We start from the raw sequence: 14,329 nt of genomic DNA on the forward strand, positions 1-14,329 counted from the left end.
GGGTGGGCAGGTGAGGAGTGGCTGGGAGGGGAGGGGTGAGTAGAGCCTAGTGAGGTGCCTCTCAATGTGAGTGACATCGAGTTGGCCACACTCACCAGTCACATGACCTCCTAGCCACTCCCACCCAGCCGATCTTTAGGCAGATCATATTAGTGGTCCATGGGATTTAAAATTATGAATTTAGTGGTCCCTGAGGACCGGAAGGTTGGTGACCCCTGCTCTAAACCATAGTTTTGAACTTAGGGAATTTTACAAGAGTTTAGTTCATGGAATAGCTTTTATGGAACCTAGCAGACCAAGGCTCTTTGCTAAAAACTTTTTTTTTTCTTCTTTTCATTGTGCACGTGATTTCTGACTTGTTTGCAACCTAGTATTAATTTGGGAGTGCCTAAAACATGTCAAACAGCAGGACAAGTTCAAAAAATTGCTCAGTGGCTTTCTTTCTCAACCTTTTGAAAAGAGGCCAGCTCATGTAAAAAAATTTTTAAAGCAATAAGAATGCAATCACAGCTGCACCCAAGGTTTAATTTGAGGATGGATCATAGTAACAGAACTAATTATATTGTACTTAATATTTAAAATGCATTACATACCAAGACCATATTTATATCTGCCAGAGCTATGACACACTGAAAGTAATTAAGGTGAAGTACAGTACTTTAAATCTGTGCAAGTACAAGTACTAAGCCTGCATTACTATTACTATTACTATTAATCCTCCCACCCTTCCTTTCACCCATCCCCTCCCACTTGTGACTGTATGACTGTAACTTTGTCGCTGATTATTTATATTGACTGTTTCCTAGTATGATTTGACCGCTTATTTGTATCCTATGACTATTATTAAGTGTTGTACCTTATGATTCTTGACTCTTGACAAATGTATCTTTTCTTTTATGTACACTGAGAGCATTTGCACCAAGACAAATTTCTTGTGTGTCCAATCACACTTGGCCAATAAAGAAATCTATTCTATTCTATTCTACAATAAGTATGTACTTTTAAAAGCCTACACATTATTTTTTTCCAGATTACCCTGTAAATTATTAATGTAAATGCAACTCTTAAAACTGGTATTAGTAGTATGACATTTATGAAAGTGTAAAAAAAACATGCTTTAATGAAGAGCAGGGTTGTTCAGCATTTGCATGAGGTTCATCTGAAAATATAATTATTATTTAGTTCTTTCTACCTGCACCTGAAGACTTTGAGATCAGTGGCAATCTTATAATAAGTGAACTTCAACTCCCAGATTTCATGCTGGCTGGGGAATTCTGGAAGTTGAAGCCCACACATCATAAAGCATAGTTCAATAGTTCAATACACTAAACAAATACCCTTCCCCAGAATGATTAGAATTAAACACAAAAGTGATGAAATGAAATTTAGAGTGACACTGCAATGAAGGAATTAATATTTTCAAGATCTTTTCTATAGAAAGAAAAATGCAACAAGTTTGAATATAAAAGGAAAGATGTATCACTTGTTTCATGTTCCCAAGAAAGCTTTTGACAGAATGTTGATTGAAAGGGTACAGGATGGAACAATGAGTAAAATCTGGGAATTTCAGTCTGCAGAATGTACCAGTTTTTTTCATTTCAATGAGTCATGGAAAATAAATGAGTGTGAAAAATAAAGCTTATTATGCATTTGTTGATTTAAAGAATGTGCATGATAGCATTGAATAGGCTGGAATTAATGAATATTTGTGAATATAGAGTTGAAAATGGTTTGCTGAATGCACTAAAATGATTTTCATTTCTTTGACTTACTATTTCTTACCTCCTTTCTGCATAATGTTATCTGCCCCAAAAACAATTGGCATGGAAAGGCATTATTCTATATAGACCTGTATGTAGCAATAATAGTATTAAGTCAATGCTCTGTACTGGCTCTTTTATTATATTAGTAGGGATTTACAGTGAGTTCCAAACTTATTCTCACTAGAGGAAAATGTGTGTGTGTGTGTGTGTGTGTGTGTGTGTAGATGCTTGCCTTCCTTGGTCACTCTTTTTTTGGCTAGATGGCTCTTATTACATAACTATTGGTTACTGGGGAGAAACTGCCAAGCATTATATTTCACTGTCTCGCTCTCCAAAGATGGGAAAGTCAGCTAATTCAACGTCTAAGCCAGGATTCCCTAAAATTTATAGGAATGCAAGTCCAACATATTTAGTGAGCTGCAGTCTGAGTTAAGCTTTTTAAATAGCCACCTGCACTCATTCAACGGCTTCTGCCTTTAATTTGTCCTTCCTGCATTTCATGTTGTGGTTTTAAATGCTGACCCAGCAACGAACTAAAGACTTTCTGGTTTTGATTTGCTGATTCTGGAGATGCTAAGGGAGTGATAATAATACAGAAATGGATTGTGAGTTTTACATTCAGACTCAAGAAGTGATCTATGACTGTATTTCATAGGGACAGAATATATTCCTTCATTTGCGGTGACTCATAAAACTGAATGTTCTCTGAATCTAAGGGGAATTGATCCTGTTGTGCTCAGCAGCTGTTGCTTTTGGAGTTCCCATTGAATACAGTGCCTTTTTCTTCCTCAAAAATAAAAACAAATTTACAAACAACTCCATTAAGTAGGATAAGGTTGGGGAGGATCTGTCTAACAACCTTGACTTCCAAAATGAAAACATTTTTGTGCTCTGAATCTAACATTATGATCAAATCTATACTAAATAACTTGAAGACAGTGATGCACATTGTAACTTCACAGTTCTTCTATAGATTGTCTGAAAAAAAAATTACCTATATCAGAGTCAGAAAATTGACATTGTGTCCAAGATGGCATTCATGATATCACCAACAGAAGATCTGGTTGGAAGTTTATGCTGGCTCTTAATCAGGGAGAAGCTGTGGATGGGGGTAGCATGTGAGTTCTTCATGCTTTCTGAGTTGATTATTGGGAGTATATGTGTAATATGAGGATATTTTTTTTCTATCTTGGCCCTGATCCTACAGAAGGTCCACTTCTTCCTTAATGTCATATGTGCACCTACAAGATAAAAAAAAATTTTGTTTCTCCTCTTCACGGTCACCAACATTCATTTGCTCATCCCTTTGTGCCTAGAAAAAGAGGACAAGTAAGCAGGCCATGGGAGTTTTTACTCCTATTTAGGAAGTGGGCTTTATCAGGTGCCAAACATGCCAACCCATGACACCAACTTGGTAAGGCTGAGATTGTTCAGCTAGAAGGATATGTTATTCTGGAGTATCTGATTATTGTTGTGGCCATCAATACCATCACATTTAAACAAAGGATCATAAAGTAGTTCTTCATTGCCATATTAATTGTATACATTAGGCTAAAAAAAGGAAGGTCCTAGCTTGATATCATGTCAACTTCAGGATCAGTAGACTTAATACCACTTTATTTTATATTTTCAACTGAAATCTAGTGTTGTTTGTCTTTACTTTCTCTTCTGAGATAGGAAAACCAGATTACAATATATAGAGGAGTTATGTTCATGCTAAGGAATTATTAATCTTAAAGCAATTTCACATACATACACATATATGTGCAAGTACATACACATACACACACACACACACACACACACACACAAGCTATTTTGTTAAACTGCTACTGGAGTTATATTTCTTACTTTGGGTGGTATCCGATCATGTATGTGGATTCTAGAGCAATCTTTCATTTCTCTCTGAAAAAGAAACAGTTTAATTTATCCTCTCACACTGATGATGTTATCCAATTGTGTAATGAAACATTTACAAGTAAACAATCAAACTCAGAGAGCATCAACAACTTCACAGTTCAACCCTGAGCTACCTATGTTCTCTTCTATTAGTCATTTGAAGGGATAGTGTCCCCCAAATCAATCTGCAGAGACTTACTTTCATTTTGGTCCAGTATGGAGTTTAAAAACATAAAGCTGAGGAAGACAGGCAAAGGCTGAATTCCTGATTTGGTTGTAAAATTGTTCAACCCTCTGCTATTCCATCATCTCTCCTGGCTTTATTAGCTTTATCTTCCTGTTTTATCTACTTGTTTTTTCTACCTGTCAGATGGTTTGAAACCATCTTAGTAGTGAATATAGGTGCTTGGATTTTTACTTCTCCATAGCCTCCTTTTATATTCCTTACCCATAACCAGGAAGAAATTTCCTCATCCCTTGCTTTATATATACATGTTGCTACCTGAATTTAGACAGTCACAACAAATGTGCGCATCTTTTTGGGATGACAAGTCTGGTATTTGCCAACTCCTAAATCAGTATGCCAAACAAAGGATAATTTGTGACTGCAAATCCATCCAACTTCTTAGTATTTAGTATTTTAATATTAAAATAGAGCCTGGCACTCTTCCCTCTAAATTCTGCCCAGGTTGTCCCTCACAGGTAGATATCACATCTTTGAAATATCAGTGGACATGACACACAACTCCCATGGTTCGTTTTAAAATGTATAGTTGCCATGCAGACAGGAATAGATGCAGTTCTGGATGATGGTGTTGGAAAACTGGGAGTTAACTCCACATCAGTTTCCCCACTGAAATTGTTTCCCTTCTGAGGTTATTTTCCTTATGAAAACATATATGTGAAACCGTAACTTTTTAAAGCAGAGGAAATAACAGGCTCAGGAGGGAAATTTACTTTGGATAACAATAGGGTAGAGAAATATTAATTTATGTCCTTGCCTAAGTCCATACTCCAGTCTCTGACATAAAATACATGCGTGCACACATTTATTCTCCTATATATAAACCCACACACAAAATCCTGATCACAGAATTAGAGCCTTTTTCACCATCTTGATCATAAAACAATATTATATTTTACTTCTGTATTTTTTTTAATGTTCGGGTTTTAAATGCTAGCTTATTTGCATTAAAATTCCAGATCATTTTATGCATTTTGACTCACTCATTGTGATAGTCAGAGAAAATCCTGATAGCTGCTTGTCTTAAGTATCTTTTTGCATATTATGATTTTTTACTTTTTACACTTTATTTTTGTAAGTTTGTAACTGGGTGTAATTCTTTCCAAGTTCTGTTTGAGACTTAGCTGTTGCCATTTGAAGAACTAGGTCTCTTATCTAAAGGTTTACTTCCTATCTTTCTTCCTGTAGGCAGGACAGGTAGGAAAATTATTCACCACCAAACTAGACCAGGCAGCCCTTGGTTAAAAAAATATCTTTCATACCCTTCTGTTTTATCTATCTTTCTGTGTTCTGAAGTTGTTCCTTTAATGTATGCGAGTAGATTTTTCTTTACCTTGCCCAGCGCGCTCTCTTGTATAAGATTTTTAGTTTTTTAATATTGCTTGCAGGCATAACAGAAATTTGGTGTCAAAGGAGTGAGTGCAGATACTAGAGCTATCTGGCTGAGAAATTCTGGGAGTTGAAGTCCACCAGTCTTAAGGTTGCCAAGTTTGAAGACCCCTGTACTAGAGGATAGGGAAATGTCCAATTCTGCCCAGATGTGAGGCATCCACCCCAGCATTAGCATAACATTCCATGCTTTTGTCAAATGTGCATTTTGTGATATAAAATTAAACTATTCTGTTTAACACTTCCTAGTCTCGGATATTCTAAAAAAGTTGACTCAATAGATGCATTGATTGTTGTGGGTGATCTACGGATGTTTTGCATAACTGAACTACACATTACATATCTATTAAATAACTCTTAATATAATCCTTTCAGGCAGGCTTGTAAATGGGTTTGTCTTACCCCAAATATCACCCCAAATTGCTCCAAATTTGGATTTCTCTTTCTCTCTTGGATTAAAAGCAGCTTGTCTGCCCCCATAGTGATATTTCCTTTACTTTGCCTGGGTCATGTTTGCTTAAAGAATGAATCATTCTGGTATGCATTGATCCTATGTTTACATAGATTTCTCTGACTTCCCCATCTTGGCTTTGTTGCTGACAAAGTAGAGCCAAACTAACAGAACTTTTCCTGCCCTCTGCAGCCATATTGCCTCAAGTGGTTTGCTCTTGCCTTGGGGTTGTCTGATTAGTTAAACTCTTATGCAAACTGCAGAATGAAGCTAGTTAAGCTAGGGAATTGCCTTTTTAAACAAAACCTTGGCCAATTACAGAGTTACAGCAAAGGGGGGGGGGGAAACCCCTATATTTTCAAGACATTAGCACTAACTGATCTATGTACAATTATTGCTCTTTATCTTTCTTGATTCTTGATTTGTTGTTTCCCAGCATTTTAGTAATCTCCCAAGCTAAATTGAGTGGTGTCTACAAGTGTCTACACTACTCCTCTTCTTAATGGGGCTACCTTGCCCATTAAATAGGTGGAGTTAAAAAATTGCTTTCTTAAGACCCAGAAGTGATAATGATTTATACATGTGCTCTTTTTTCTTCCTCTCATTTTTTCTTTCACACACTCATAGTGGAGGAAGGGAGCTTTGCCATTGATAATCATTGCAGGGAACTTCAAAGAATTCTCTTCCATATCTCTTCTAAGTCAGGATTAAAATTGTGCATGATGGGGGTTGGGGGGGCGGGGTTGGGGAGACAGTTGAAAGTGCCTGTTTAGCCAGATGCTCCAGAACAGCTTATGTCTCTGGCCAATAAAACCCTTGAGATAAAAACATACTAAGCCTTCAGCATGTTGGCAGTCACTAACAGTCAGTGAGATGGGGATTTGGATGCAGCTGTATTTTTCTGGACACAAACATAACTTCTGGGATCATGTTCTGGTCTGTGGTTTATGAGGCAATACTTCCTTATTCTCACTGATCAACCATATCTGACTGTTTTATCCTATTGTTTGGAAGGGGTTATGACCGGATGTGCACAAGCATGCAATGAGACAAAGGATTGGTGGCTGTATTAAACTGTTTTGGGCCTCTTGGATCAGAACTTCAAACCTGCAGCGGGCAAGTGGAAATAAATTTATATGTAAGCACCTATGAATAAGCAATGCACTGCTTTCTATTCTTTTTGGGAAAGGATCACAGTTTTAGGTGTGAGAGATCTGGGGAAGTTAAGCATAAAGTGCTTCGTAGATAGAAAGAAATAGCTTTTGCAGTTTGTGTTAAAAAAGATAAATGGAAAAAAGTTTGAGGTTTGTAATTGGCTGTGGAAATGCATCCTCAGGGATTTGGAAATTGTAGGCTGTTACTTTAGAGAGTCTAGACTGATGTTGTATTAGCAATCTGTCATTATGTCTGCTTGTTCCTCTTTATGACCTACTTTACATTAATTTTCAAATACTTAGATGTTGCAAAACAATCTCCAGTCATTTCAGAGTGAAATACTCTTTAGCTACCATGAAATTTCTTACTGTTTGAAAAGTCAGGAATATGCAACTCAAGACTTATAGTTCTTACAAATGTAATACATGCCATTTTATGTAAAGCTGTAGTCTGGATTACAAATTCATTTGTTCATCAGTAAAGTTATGTTCAATGTTTTCAGCTATTTTGAGAAGATCTGTTTTTAAGAAGGAGGAAGGGTGCATTTGTGTGTTGCAGCAAAGATAGCAATCCGTCAAATCCTGAGCCAAATCTCTTGTAACTCATCAATCTTTTCTTTCAACTGGCTTATTATTCCCAATAGTCTCCCTTTTGCCTAATATTGACTAGAGACAAAAGCAGCTGTTTGGCTAAGTTCTGTAGGTTGAAGTAGTTCAGGGAGAGCTTCTTTGCCATTTCCCAGCATAACACATAACAAACCAGACACCTTGCAGCAGCACCTTTTTTGGTAGGCCAATATTTTATTTCTAGCACCAGACATGAAACTCTCTAAAATGATTTGTATCTTGGCAATAGAAAAGAGTTCAAGAAAGCTAACGAATAATCAGGAGAATACTATAAGAAGCATTTACGAAGTCATTATCACATCAGAACTATTTACATTTGTGCCACGAACCAATCATACATAAGCTCTTGAGATATGGTTTATTTACTTCAGTACACTTGGATGTTCTATAATTATTTCCTGAAATTTAATATCTAGCTGGAATCATCCACCTCTCTATAAATCTTGGTTTATTATTGAATGTTAAAGGTCATAAGACATAATACATCCTGTACTTGATATTCCATGTCAAGTACAGGAAGCAGTGCTATGAAAGATCCCCAAGCAGAGAATGGACTATCTTGGCTCTTTCTATGGAATGGGACAACTTGCTGCAGCCAACTCTCTGCGGAACAACTCACTGCAGGACTATTCAATGCAGGATTACTTGAGTAAGGGAAAAATGAATTGTAGCAGTCCTTATCTTGCTTTAGGTTTTAATCTTCTCAACATAGAAGTTGTTGAGGCTGGGGTGAGCCAGACTGTGGAGTTCCAGCAGTCATCATCCAAGCCATGGAGCAAACATGGCACACCTGGATAGGCCCGGCATGGATCCAGGCCAAGGGCTTGGTATGTCTGTGAGAGGAGGCCTGCTGTTGCTACTACTTTTTCCTGGCATGCCAGGAAGTTAAGTTTTGCTTGCACAGAAAGGGAAAAGGCAGTTTCAGAGGTGAGACCAAGAAAGGGGAGAAGGGGAGCATAGGGGGAGAGAAAAAGCAGATGTAATGGGGAAGATAAAAAGGGAAAAAACTCAACCATATACCATGCTCCTATAACCCTATCTACTTGGTTAAGCAAATTTATCTTTCATCCCAAGCATAGGCATACAAAATTAGCCTCCACAGCCCCTCAAAATCTCCCTAGCTTATTCACCACTATTTTACCATTTCTTAATTTTGTTTGCATGGTGGAACTAAGCAAAGTTGGATATGTTGCTTGATTTGGAAAAGCTTCAGTTTGGGTGAAGTGTCGCAGTTGAATGATCGATTTGCATAAAGAATGAGTTTAGAACAGACAAAGGGTTCATTCTAGCTCTGGTGGTCTCTTTTTAAGACAGGAGTGGCAGGTATGACAGATGTTTGTATATCTCAAAGACTGCTGCTGTCAACCCATTTTTTCTGTGTTTGGCTCTATGTGGTAGAATGGGAACAAATGGGCCAATCCCAGAAACCTCCTGACCAGGTTGAACAATGCCAATGGATGGATTAGGAATTCTTCCTAGCTGAATAAATAGCCCCAGAGAAATCTGTGGCACCTTTTAAAATGAAGCTACTGAAGAACCCCAAGCCCACAGCTTCTCCTTCCAGCCCTGTACGCTTGGTGAGGCTGAAGGCGCAGGACCGGTACCTGAATGTCAGTAGAGGAGATGGCCCTTGAAGCAGGTACCCTAGGAAGAAGCAGCAGCAGACACACTGCACCCTCAGTTTGAATCCATGCAGGGACCACCTATGTACTATGCTTGCTCCATGGCTTGGCTGATGGAGTGCATGCTTTGGCTGATGGGCCACTGGGTCTCCCTGCTCTGGCTCATCCCTGCCTCAAGGACTTCTATTTTAAGTAGGTTTGAACCAAAAGCAAGACAAGGCCCCTGAAATTCACTTGTTCCTCTCTAGAGTTATTCCCACATTGAATTGTCCCACAGCAAGTTGTCCTGCATTGAGTTGGCTGTGGCAAATTATCACATTGTGAATTGGCTGTGATGAGTTGGCCAAGATAAGTCCCCATTTGTATTGAATCCATTAAATATTTAGGGATGCATATACCAAAGGATATAACTCAGTAACATATAACATGAATAAAATATGTAGCGAGGTTTCGCCAGATATCGATAGATGGGAGTCATTAAACCTTAACCTTTGGTTTCTCATTTTCAAGTTGTTTTAACTGTGGTAAACCTCCGTATGTCTATAGAGATTACAAAGGTGCATACAATTCATAAATAAATAAGGCAAAGGAATGAATATAGATTTAAAACTATTACTGATTTGACTGTTTACGGTGAAAGATTGAGACAATTACTGAAGATAATTGACGAGCCTTCAGAATAGGATAGTAAATATGGCTGTGCCAAGAACTTGAGGGAAAATGGACGTGGAAGAAAGGAAACGTGTGAAAGAAATTGGAAAGAAAATATAATGACTAGGGAAGAGAAAATACATATTCTGTACACAATAGTTCCTCAGCACGATGAATGAATTTTAATCTCTTGATCCAATATAGGTTGATGGCTATATTTGACTGTAACATTGTCTCTATGAAAATTAGTTTTACTGGATAAGGATGATGTTTAAATATAATATTATTGACAGATTTATAGTTCATTGACCATTAAAGCAAGATGCAGGTACTATATGATAAGAAGCAATTAGAAGATGTAAGCGCTGTTTGGGACATTTTAAGCCTTATATTGAGAGCCAGATTATTTCATGGTAATAGTTAAAAAATGAAAGTATGCATACATGTATTTAGCTAATTTATGTCGCTGCCATCTTAGCCAAATAATTGTGGTGGCTAACAAAATATATGGACAAAATGCAAAATGTAAAAATTATATAGATTTTATATAAATGTAAAATTTTAAAAATAATCAAGACTCCCTACAAAAGTTTTCTTGGAATATAAAACAAAGCATACATAGGAGTTCCACTACTATCCTGGTCCCAGCTCTGAAGAAGAAAGTAATTATTTTGGAAGGTCAGGGTCAGGAGAGCATCTGTTCTATAGGGTAGGCATTGCGATTGAGAGAACACTTACGGGGTCCCACTAGTTCACATTGTTTTATAAGAGGACCCAGAGCATGTCCACCCTGCCAAGAGTGACTCCTGCATTAGTTTTTCCTAGATAAGCAAATTAATACTCCCACATTTTCTTTCATTTCACCTGCACTTCACCTTCCATTATTTTCATATGGTGTTGATATAAACTGGGTTTTTTTTTAACCTGTGTCTTTATTTTCAACAGTACATGTGGGTACCACCTTTCTTTTGTTTCTGTAGAATATAAAGCTCCACCGGGCTCTCTTCATGAAGTATTATTGCAAATTTGTCTACCCCTTTCTTTAGTCATTTAAATCAATGTGAATTCTACCAGTTAGGCTTTGTATGAACATATTTTTCCCTGGATGTATTGCCTGTCACTTTGTAAACTGACCTCTCTTGATTCAGCTAAATGGAATTTAATTGACAATGATATTTAATCAAGGATGTGAGGGCTCAGTGGTTAAAGATGCTGATCTTGTCAGCTGGAGAGCTGACAGCTTAGGTTCAAAACCCGAGCTCTGTGCAACGGGGCAAGCTCCTACTACTCGCCTCACCTCCTGTCACTTAACAGTTCAAAAGCATGCAAATGCAAGTAGATTAATAGGTACCACTTCAGTGGGAAGGTAACAGTGTTTTGTGCGCCTTTGGCATATAGTCATGTTGGCCACAAGACTTTGGAAATTGTCTTCAGACAACACTGGTTCCTTTGGCAAGAAATAGAGATGAACACCATTCCCTAGAGTCAGATATGATTGACAAGGAAGCCTTTACCTTTTATTTTAATCAACAGTACATACTGAAGGTCCTGAACTTCTTCTTATTCCCTGCCCAATAATGCTCAAGGCACTGATGACTCTTCTCTAAGAGAAATTGTGTCAATATGGAAAAGAAATGTGATGCTTGCAGTTGATTTATTTATTCCACTTTATATCACAAAATAAATAACAGGCTCACATAGTAGTTGAGGAATTAATCAAGTAAAAAATCATAAAATAAGTTAAAATATCCATTGTGAGAATAAATAAAAATAGAAATCACTAATTACTAATCAAAATTTTGAAATGCAGAAATAATAGTAATAAATAGAACTATGACACTAACAAAAAGGAAAAAGGAAACATGGCAAATTAAAGATGACAACAACCAGTACTCCCTAGAAAAATTCTGTCGTAGGTAATTGCTGGCAAGTTAGAAGATATGGAGCAAAGCAGTGACTGGAAAACAATCCCTCCAGGCTCCATTCTCTTTACTTCACAAAAGCAGGGTGTAAATGGGGCGTCTGGTGGAATGGAACATACTGGATAAGCCTGTTCACATAATGAAAGGCTGACCTGCAAGTTCCAGCCAGAAACATATTGATGACTAATGTAGGTCCCACGTTCTTGTAATGTGCTGATAGCATAGCGTTATTACTATGCTACAGTATTGAAGGATGGTGATGTAGAAGGAGGTGTTTATTGCATTTTTAGCGCTTGGGAACAGATAGCTTTGAGCAGAATGTGTGTGCATCTGCAAAATGCTATGTTATTTCATTCCTTTTGTTGGTTACATTTCAGTGCAATTCCCTTCCAAATCTCCAGTTTTTTCACTGAAATGAGATCACTAACAAGGCCATTTGGCTGGCAAGTGCTTTATACTGTATATCACTCTCTATTTTCCTGTTTCACAGGCCAACTTTGCTGGAGAGAAATTAGGACTGAATGGCAAACTGGGTGTTGCTGGCTGACTATAGTTGGCACTTAATATGCATGGCAAGGAAAAGGAATGTTCTTTCCCAAGCCCTTTTGATAAGTCTGGATCTACAAATAGTATTAAGTTTAAATGAAAGGAGAATGAAGTTACTGAACTGTCACCTGTAAATTCTACACTGTAAAGTTAGAACCCTATACCATTCCTGATAAATGGCTGTTAAAACATCCAGTGATGTTTTACTCACAACGTCTGGTGGCAAGCTGTTCTCCTGGTTAATTGGTCTCACTAATAGAAAATTTCTTCTTAATTCTAGGTTGGGTCTGTCTTTCTTAAGCTTCCATCCATTACTTCTTGTCTTGGCCTCAAGTCCTTTGGAGAATTGATTGATGCCCCATTTTCTGTGACAGGCCCTCAAATATTGGAAGACTTCTATCATGTTTCCCCTAATCCTTCTCTTCATTATACTTGACATTCTCAGTTCCCACAACTGTTCATCCTATGTTTTTTCCTCCAATTCCCTAATCATTTTTGTGGCTCTTTCCTGCACTCTTTCTAGCATCTCAACATTTTTTTTGGTATCCTGGTGACCAAAACTAGATGCAATATTCCAAGCATGGTCTTATCAGTGCAATATAAAAAGGTACTAACACTTCATGTGATCTTGATATTATTTCTCTATTGATGCAGCTACACTGCTCACTCATGATTGTCCACCTGGACATCTAGGTCCCTTTCCCAGTTACAGTTGTTGTTGCCTATTCTATACCTGTGCATTTCTTGCATAAGTGTAAAACCTTAGTTTTTTTACCACTGAATTGCACTTTGTTGGATAGAGCCCAGTGTTCAAGTCTATCGATATCCTTCTAGATCTTGAGCCTTCCAAAGTGTTGACTATTGGTGTTGTCAGTAAATATCATGAATACCCCTTCTATCCCTTCATCTAAATCACTTATGAAGATGTTGAAGAGTCCTGGTCCTAAGAGAAAGCTCTGGGGTACCCCGCTTCATGCTTCTCTCCAGATAGATGTAGTTCCATTGAGGATTACAATTGAATGCAGTTGGTCAGTGAGCTACAAATCCATCTGGTGGTGAAGCAGTCTATTCCACATTTTTTCTATCTTACCAAGAGGTAGGGTGTGGATTCCTTTGTCAAATGTGCCTTACTGAAGTTGAACTATACTATGTCCACAGCATGTCACTGGTTCTAAATTATGTCCATTAATTTGGTTACTTTGTCAAAGAATGCAATAAGGTTTGTTTGGCATGATCTGTTTTTGGCAACCCATGTTGGCTACTAGTAATAGCTTTGCTTGTTTCTAGGTGTTTGCAGATCCATTGCTTGATTATATTTTCCAGTTATTGATGTCAAGGTGATTTGATATATAGTTTGTGTCTTTTTTATTTTTTTGAAGATTGGGACCATATCAGCTCTTTTCGAATCCTCTGGTAGTTCCCTAGTATCCCTGGAGTTTTAAAGGCATGGTTCAGTGGTTCTGAGATCATGTCTGCCAGCTCCTTCAGAATCCTCGGATCTGAATCTGGCCTTGAGGATTTAAACTCATCTAGTGTGGATAGATGTTACCCTACAATTTTCTTGATTATTTTGTCTTTTTAATATAACACAGTGGTTTGATTTTATTCTATTGCTTGTATCTGCATTAAGTTGATTTCCAATCTGACATGGTCTGTCTCCCACAAAGTTCCTGCAACTTTAATCCCTTCTATCATTTCATTGTTTTCATTAACAGTGAGAAGAGTCTCATATTTCAGCCTCGGTTGTTGTTATTTGATGGGATCTTTTGGGGAGAATCTGGTCTGGTTGGCTCTAACACTCAAAATCTTAACAGGAATGAGTAAACCAAAGCCAGAGATCTTTGATGCTCCTATGAATTATACCAGCCTAAAGACTCTACTGGGAGCCATATACCTAACACAGATCTTCTCAGAGTCACAGGAACTGGTACCAGACATTCACCCATGCTTTAGGCTCTCACCCATCTGGAAAGTCCTGCAATAGGCAAGTTTTTTTAAAAATGAATAGAAATATGCTAGTATGTTTCAAAAGATTCTAGGTTTGTACCCAGACCAGTATGA

At 37.7% G+C, this 14,329-nt stretch overlaps 1 protein-coding gene and 1 long non-coding RNA gene across 7 annotated transcripts in view; one reads left to right on the forward strand and one right to left on the reverse strand.

Annotated features, from left to right (window-relative positions):
- NAV1 (neuron navigator 1) overlaps window positions 1–14,329 on the forward strand; it is a 249,009-nt gene that overhangs the window by 160,170 nt on the left and 74,510 nt on the right. The window lies entirely within an intron of this gene.
- LOC148126072 (uncharacterized) overlaps window positions 752–14,329 on the reverse strand; it is a 77,965-nt gene continuing 64,387 nt past the window's right edge. For both annotated transcript variants that reach the window (XR_015742745.1, XR_015742744.1), the window contains exons 5-6: window positions 3,615–3,668; window positions 752–3,004 (exon numbers count right to left, since the gene is read on the reverse strand). This is a non-coding gene — a long non-coding RNA (uncharacterized LOC148126072). The remainder of the gene's footprint in view (window positions 3,005–3,614; window positions 3,669–14,329) is intronic.

This window comes from Pseudonaja textilis, chromosome 3 (assembly GCF_049901715.1).
Source record: "Pseudonaja textilis isolate UNSWEBS1 chromosome 3, rPseTex1.2, whole genome shotgun sequence".
NCBI lineage: Eukaryota > Metazoa > Chordata > Lepidosauria > Squamata > Elapidae > Pseudonaja > Pseudonaja textilis.